The sequence below is a fragment of the Macrobrachium rosenbergii genome, chromosome 4 (assembly GCF_040412425.1).
Source record: "Macrobrachium rosenbergii isolate ZJJX-2024 chromosome 4, ASM4041242v1, whole genome shotgun sequence".
Classification (NCBI taxonomy): Eukaryota; Metazoa; Arthropoda; class Malacostraca; order Decapoda; family Palaemonidae; genus Macrobrachium; species Macrobrachium rosenbergii.
In genome coordinates, this window is record NC_089744.1 from 80,391,017 (window position 1) to 80,398,929 (window position 7,913).

Here is a 7,913-nt window from a genome sequence, read left to right on the forward strand (position 1 = left end):
ACCATTGAAAGTAACAGTCGGAAGGGGATGGGCCAAACGAGAATTAACTACTGAATAATTCAGAGAATAGGGTTATCGGAGCAGGGAAGAGGTAAGAACCGAAGGCTAAAACAAGGGGAAGAAACGAGAAGAGAGAGAGAGAGAGAGAGAGAGAGAGAGAGAGAGAGAGAGAGAGAGAGAGAGAGAGCTAAGATGCGATGGGTATTGGTAAGGAGTGCCTTGCTGTCTTCCTTAGCTTTTGGGTGAAAATTCATTGATATTGTAAGAAAAATCTCGTTTCTTTTGAGGCATCATTATGATCAGTCAAATCTTTAATCATACGGAATCTTTCTTTTTTTATCTGATATTAAAGGTAAAACATTATAATATTCTTCACACACACACACCTGTATATGTATGATACACATATATATGTATGTATGTATATTTATTTATGTTTACACACACACACACACACACACACACACATATATATATATATATATATATATATATATATATATATATATATATATATATATATATATATATATATATAAATATATAGAGAGAGAGAGAGAGTGTGTGTGTGTGTGAGATGGCAGTAACTTCTTTGCTATGCCAGTGATCGTAAGAATAGGGAAGTTAAACATTTGGATTGGTCAGTGGTTGGATAGAAGACCTCCAGGTAAGACCAATCGGTTTTGGCACATGTGCCAGGTGAATAGGGATTTGGGCCAGCATCCTCATCTCAAAGGAATGCTGAAATCTGGAGATTATTTTCTTTTCAACGCGAACCGTAATTGTCAATTCGGTTGGAGTTTATATTCGCTGATGCCATGAATGAGTTTCTCTTTGCAACAATAATTATATATATATATATATATATATATATATATATATATATATATATATATATATATATATATAAAATAATCAACACACAAGCACATGTAGAACAGAAATAAATTTCTGACTCACATCAGGTCTTTCAATTGAAAGGCAAGGGCGCTGCCCACTAGGCCACACAAGTCATAAAAGAAGTTGGAACCTGAGTGCCACTGCACACAAGGAATTACCTGGGAAAGCTAACTGCTTGCAGTGTGGCCTAGTGGGCAGCGCCCTTGCCTTTCAATTGAAAGACCTGGGATCGATGTGAGTCAGAAATATATATATTTATATATATATATATATATATATATATATATATATATATATATATATATATATATATATATATATATATATATATATATATATATAATAAGCAAAGCAATGTGTAGAAAAATAACAAAAGGATCTTTTTAGATTGATTCAATAGAAAGGATAATATATATATGTATATATATATATATATATATATATATATATATATTTTTTTTTTTTTATATATATTTTTTTCTGTCGACTAAGGATACCTGTCGAAATCACCCCCAAGTAACTTGACCGAGGCCTCAAGGAATCCGAGCGAAGGAGAAGGCACCACCAGCGGCATGTGATGGTCCCTGACGCAGAGATATCTCGGAGCGGCGGTTAAGAGGTCTCCGAGAATCCTTCGGCAATCCTTTAATGCCGAACAAAGCCCGAAGAAAAACAAGTCTTGAACGTGATCCCGTCGACGACCGAATAAACTCTGGTCTATCTTTTCTTTATGGCTTCGGTAAGACACATGCAGCAGCTAGCTAGCTCTCTCTCTCTCTCTCTCTCTCTCTCTCTGTCATCATCAGTGGCCTAATGTCTTGATGTTTAAGAATAATGAAGAAGAAGCTCTCTCTCTCTCTCTCTCTCTCTCTCTCTCTCTCTCTCTCTCTCTCTCTCTCTCTCTCTGCCATCGATGGCCTAATGTCTTGATGTTTAAAAATAATGAAAAGAAGCTCTCTCTCTCTCTCTCTCTCTCTCTCTCTCTCTCTCTCTCTCTCTCTCTCTCTCTCTCCCGCCATGTGATCAGTTTCACCTGTTTGTTTATTTCTGGCTTTCATTGCCCTTCTTGTGGTTCTCCTGCCGACCTCCGCCGCTGCTCGACTTAATCCCTTCTTCCACGTCACATTTCTCCTCCTCGGATACTTTTTCTTCTCTTCCCTCTACGGCTGCTGCTGTATGGGAAGATCCCGGGGTTTAGGAAGGGGGAGAAATCGTTTGTCTTCCCTGGACGTTGTTTGGTAAATACGCGTCGTTGCTGTTATGATTTCTTCAGTGCCAAGGGCATTTTCATCGGTGGCTTCTCATGGCTTGATGTTTGCTAAATCGAGAAGAAGTTGGAGAATCTCTCTCTCTCTCTCTCTCTCTCTCTCTCTCTCTCTCTCTCTCTCTCTCTCTCTTTTTAGATATTTTCTTAGATATATATATATATATATATATATATATATATATATATATATATATATATATATATATATATATATATATATATATAAGTGATCAGGAATACAGGAGATTATTAAACGAATTACATATTTTTTTGTGTACATAGCTTTTTATGGGCCTTTTTAACTTCACAGAACGCTTATATTTCAGTGAAAACATTCATATGTATATATACGTGTGTATCTTGTGTATGTATGTATGTATGTATGTATGTATGTATGCATATATGCATACAAGTATGTTTGTATGTATACCAAAAATTACCGATTTCATCCAATTATACATTATTCGTCCTTACGTATATATTCCTAATTATTGGGCTTTATTTCCTTCGTTCACCTTCAATCACATTTTGCAACTACGATCCGGTTTTTCTTTTTCTTTTTCTTTTTTGTTTTTCATTAATTCCAGCTTTCATCCCCGTGTTGCTCTGTTCCCCTTGACTCATATTGTTTTCTTCCCTTCGTTGTTTTATGTTACTGCCTCATTATCATCGCTTTCCCTTTTCGCCCGTCTTTGTTTTCCATCCCTCTTTATCAACAAAGTTATGTTTCATTAAGTATTTCCTTTCATTATGAGCTCGTCCGTTTTTCTGTTCTCATGTATTCCCCCATATTTATGCTCGTTAATGATTTATTATGTATTCTGATGTCTTGTTTGCAGATATGTATGTATATGTTTCCCTTGATAAGTTGCAGGTTGATTTTAGGGCACGAGGTGACTTCGGAGAAAGGGATCAATCCCGTACGGGGGTGGGTAGCGCGTCAGTGCTTCTCACGTGGTGCACTGTAGGCATTACTAAAGCCTTCCTTCGGCCCCCAGCTGCATATCCACTTTTTAGCCTTTTACTGTACCTCCGTTCCCGCTTCCTTTATTCAGTCTTGCTATCTAACACTTCTGACTGTTCTTTATACAGACGTAAGCTTTTCTTCCAGTTCCACCTTTTGATCCTTGTATTTGTTTTCCTGTATTTTCTGGATCGCTTTATCTTGCTCTCCAGCCACTCTAACTCCTTTTTTCACCGTCTTGAGAGCTGAATAGCTGAAGATGCCCCAGTGTTTGGCATACCATCATAAATTTCATAAATCAATCATTCAATACTACATCAAGGTCAAACCCCCATTTAAAATTCAAAAACTCCTCAAAGTTTTATTTTAGGTCATCCAATAACAAAATTGTGTTCTTAATGTTTCTTACATCACAGAGGGGCAGTCTTTGCCTCCAGACTCATCAGCAATTATTAGTGGCACTGTTGGATGCCAGAGATGAAAAAAATTACAGTTTAACTTTTTTCTTGTTTTAAAGGCCACCGGATGTAGTTGCCATAAAACTGAGTTTCAAAGGGCTCGGGTGAAACTTAATTGTATGGCAACTTCAACCGGTGGCCTTTAAAACATGAAGAACAGTGAAACTGTAACTTTTTTTCATCTTTGGCACCCCACAGTGCCACTAGTAATTGCTGATGAGTTTGAAGGCAAAGGCTGCTACTTTGTAGTACAAGAAAAATTATTAAAACAGTTTTGTTATTGACTGACCTTAAATAGGGGTTCAATCTTCATGCAGCATTGATTTATTGATCAACAAAACTTCGACTGTCAAGCCTAGCAATGGAACACGTTCGGCCTTTCAGAATTTAAGCCATTGAAATGAGGGAGTTGGTGTTCCTAAGCAAAAATTCTTATTTTTCAAGGTCATTTGTATTTCAAGTTGTCCATTAATAACAATAGTCATTTTCATAGTCTGAATTTTCTCATCACAAACGCGGAAGAGTATGTGCATAATGCTTAGTGCATACAGATGTTGTTAAAACCAAATTATTATTTACAGAGCTTGATAACAGAAACAGGTGTAATGAAGAAACATGCAGAAAAATTAAGCTAGAAATGTAGGGTTAATTTAGGAACTTAAGATGACGCATGCAACTTCTTTCAAATAAACACCATAATATTCTTTGGAAGCTTGAATTTCATGCCAGTGCCCACTATTAGTGGGGCAGATAAGAGTAATTTTTAGAAGAATCGTGCAAATGATGATACAAGCATCAAATTTGGCACAATTGTCCTCAATTTAATCAAATCTGCCCGATTGGCCAACTCCAAAATGGCAGCCATTTTTCAAGATGGCTAATTGATGTTTTGCAAAATATTTGTAGTTGTCCTGATTGGCCAATGTTTTTAAGCTTGCTGATGTATATTTTCTAGAAAATGGTTAAGGCACTGTAAAAGGAGTGATTGTCGGCCATATTTCACTGCAAACTCAGATGGTGTCAGCTAAGTAGGAAATTTATGTTGGCAAACTAACAACCTAAATGTTGCCTAATCAACCCCAAATCAATTAGGCAGCCGCACCTGAATGGACAGGACGTGCCAGCGCGGGAGAGCCGAACCAAGGATAACAGGGTTTTAGTTATCTGGATGGTGAACAGATCGCACGGACTTATGACACTGGATGAACGATCGGACTCAGGTGTTTGCAAGAACCTAGTTGTATCCCATACAGGATGTATATTACAGGACATAAGAGGCATGTACAGGGTGGTAAAAGATAAACCCTCGACCCTGAATGTCATTGTAATCATGGATGCGAACTCTACTGGACGATCATGGAAAAAACAGACTGGACCAAGTGTTGCCTATGTCAGGAGGTTAAGAAAGAAGGTCTAAAATTTCCCCAGGCCAATCCTGCCAGAAGAGGGGATGATGGATATACGAACCTGGCAAAGAATATTCCTCTGTTTCACTCACTCAATGCGCCACCAATCAAGCTAGACCCTGCAAGACTTGGAAGAAGGTTCTGGGATAGAGGAAACGTTGAGAAAAATAAGGCACAATATCATGAGAGTTGCAGGCTTCTGTTCAACAACACAAAGTTACACCGAGCTGAAAAAGAGCAAGTCATATAGGTACTAGTGATGAGGGCAGTACAAGTAAGATTCCACAAAGCTCCAAGAAACTAAAACAAAAGAATGCTTCTTCTGCCAAAACTGAAGGAGGATTAGAGGAACAATGCAAGTGGATAGGAGAATAAATGAATGGCAAAACTCTCAGTGATACAAAACTTCTCACCAAACTAAGTGGGAGATGTCCAGAAGTGAAATATCACCCTGGCTGTTTGGTGGCATTGTATAACAGTCATACCTAAAGGTCAAGAAAACCACAGGAACACTGGAAGGATGCATATCCAATTGCCCTCTAAACTAGTCACCTACATCTACGAGATGAAAAATGCCAGTGAAGACTGATTTCCAAGGAACCAAGAGCAGAGGCAAACAGCTTGTGTTGACTCGCCTGATGTTCATCCTGCTCGACTCAATGCTGCTTTTGCACATTCCACAGCTACAAGCTAATTGCCAAGGACTAGAAGTTCTGTTAGCTGTTGAAACTGATGTAGGTTCAATCCTGTCAGAAGCATCCCGTTATGGTGAAGTCCATCTAGTAAAAGCTGGGATAATAAGACAAGACATGCTCCGTCAGAAGTCGAATTTCAGCAGCTATTTTCATGACAAAGACTTAGAACAGGCTGTGCCACCATCATTGTTCAGTTTGTATGCGTGAAGATGGTGCAGACATCAAGTCCCAACTCCATCATGGAGCGTCGAAATCAGACTTTGCATATCACAACTTGAGAAAGAACGGATGTCCACAGGCATTCCAAGGACCGGGAGCCACATTTGCAGTCTACATGGGCCTTGTTTGCCAAGACGAGGAAGAGACAAATAATTGAAATGCTCCATGCGAATGGGCTCAGCATATCATATGACCAAGTCCTAGAAATCTCTGCACAGTTAGGAGAAGCAGTTGTTGCACAGTATGTGGAAGATGGAGTAATCTGTCCCCCCGTCTTGATAAAGAATTTGTTCACAACTGGAGCAGTTGACAATATAGATCATAATCCGACTGCGACCACAGTTGAAACATCTTTACACGGTACAAGTGTGTCCATTTTCCAGCATCCAAACACAGGAAATCCTGGTGATGAACGTGAGCCACTCAAAATAGACATAGAGTCAAAAATGAAGGTTAAAAAGGTTCCAGAGCTTCCAGAGACATACACCAATATTCGACCTGCATACATCACCAAAAACCCCAATCCTCCTCCAGTTTCAAGCCAGTCCTTACCAGCACCAGAGTTGATCAGGTCACATTTGAAAGAAGAATGGGGTGGACAAAGAAAGGAGAAGCATGGCAGATACATTGAACAACACTACCACAGATTGCAGCAAGCTGTCAATAATTGACAAAGTGCTCCTGTAAGAAGGTTTGCAAAGGAAGATGGAAGTGCTCTCAGGCAGAGCTTCCTTGCACATCACTCTGCAGCTGCATATGTGAACAGTAGCAGATCGAGAAACAGCAGCACGGTATGCATAACTTTGAAAATGTACTAGCCGGGACAAAACTCATGTAAAGAAAGACAAACATCTTGGTGGTCATCTTGAGAAATATGTCTCAGAGTGCTTTTTAAACAGGAAAATATAGTTCAGCAGGCTTCAAAACATAGGAATCCACACTTAGATCATGCTAATCAGACAACTACAAATATTTCTAAGCAACTACTTCAGGTGATTATTTTGGCGGCCATCTTGAAAATGGCCGCCATCTTGGATTTTCAATTGGCCAATCGGACAGATTTGATTAGTATACCTTGGAGGACACTTGTGCCAAATTTGATGCTTGTATCATTATTTGCACGATTTTTCTGTTATCTACCCCACTATATTGGCTTGTTCCATATGAATAGGGGTTTATCTTCTGAATCATAAAGATGAAAATTTTGACGTTACTGTAAGAAACCTTATTGATAAGATATTTAAGATAGAAATTTTCCAGTACACCCACGAGCAGTATTTTTGTATATAAATACGAAATAAACCTGCATGAATTATTAAGTAATGCAAATTAATGAAACGTGCATACAGCACGGTGCCTTGCATGTCATAAAAGGACTTCCATGCTGCAGGAGTTACTTCAGGTGTAATTAAATGCAATCTCCTTTCTCATATTGAAAACGCGCTTATTCTCCAATTAATGAGTGAAGAACCTTTTATACACATTACTCTCTCTCTCTCTCTCTCTCTCTCTCTCTCTCTCTCTCTCTCTCTCTCTCTCTGTTTCCTTTTGCTCTCCATCATGAGAAAGCTTTGGAAGCCGCCAAGCAGTTTCTCTCTCTCTCTCTCTCTCTCTCTCTCTCTCTCTCTCTCTCTCTCTCTCTCACAGTTTCCTTTGCTCTCCGTCATGAGAAAGCTTTGGTAGCCGCCAAGCAGTTTCTCTCTCTCTCTCTCTCTCTCAGTTTCTTTGCTCTCTCTCTTTGAGACCATAAAGCTTTCTCTCTCTCTCTCTCTCTCTCTCTCTCTCAGTTTCCTCTTCTCTCTCTCTCAGTTTCCTTTGCTCTGATGAAAGCTTTGGAAGCCATAAGCAGTTTCTCTCTCTCTCTCTCTCTCTCTCTCTCTCTCTCTCTCTCTCTCTCTCTCTCTCTCTCTCTCTCTCTTAGTTTCCTTTGCTCTCCGTCATGAGGAAGCTTTGGAAGCCATAAGCAGTTTCTCTCTCTCTCTCTCTCTCTCTCTCTCTCTCTCT